At 29.2% G+C, this 681-nt stretch overlaps 1 protein-coding gene across 1 annotated transcript in view; it reads right to left on the bottom strand.

Moving 5' to 3' along the window:
• Positions 1 to 681, bottom strand: part of LOC117107486 (E3 ubiquitin-protein ligase rnf213-alpha-like) — a 71762-nt gene that overhangs the window by 20989 nt on the left and 50092 nt on the right. The gene's annotated exons all lie outside the window — the stretch shown is intronic.

Raw genomic sequence — 681 nt, 5'->3', positions numbered from 1 at the left:
AAACCCATTATACTGTATAAGGCAATGTCTGTCTCTTATACACATCTAGATGTGTATAAGAGACAGGTGTCAGATTTCCCACACAAAAGAAAAGTGGGTGTGGTTGAGCTTCAATTAAAAGATTCCGAAAGTATTCCCGGGGGCGAAGCCTGTCTCTTATACACATCTAGATGTGTATAAGAGACAGTATATATATATATATATATATATAGGCCTAGTGAGAGAGGAAGAGAGAGAGGTAGAGAGTGATAGGTAAGACATAAAAACAATATCTGAATTACGTTATTATTACAATTTTAAAAATGAATTTACCAAAATTGATAATCATATGCATAGAAACATATTGATATAAGGAATATTAGGAATTCTACCAATTGAAATTGAAAAAGGAGCGTAACACCCCTAGAAAGAACATCATTTGTGAAATGTGCACTTTAAATTGTATTGAAAATGAATATTTCATCACCTTAGTTTGTCCATTTTATTCTCATATCACTAATATCAGAAATAATTCATTACCTGAATTTTATTGTTGTAACCCATGTCATTTTAAATTCTATCATATTTTATCAACTAAAAATATACCATTATTGAATAATTTAGCCAAATACCTCGATGATGTTTTTGAAAACAGAAAAAGCATTATATAATTTCAGACAACTCTATTAATATTTTATTCTT

Source organism: Anneissia japonica, unplaced genomic scaffold (genome assembly GCF_011630105.1).
Source record: "Anneissia japonica isolate Jap-2015-1 unplaced genomic scaffold, ASM1163010v1 scaffold284800_len683186_cov164, whole genome shotgun sequence".
Taxonomy (NCBI): domain Eukaryota; kingdom Metazoa; phylum Echinodermata; class Crinoidea; order Comatulida; family Comatulidae; genus Anneissia; species Anneissia japonica.
Note: the sequence above shows the minus strand (reverse complement) of the source record. Positions and strands in the feature narration are given on the sequence as shown.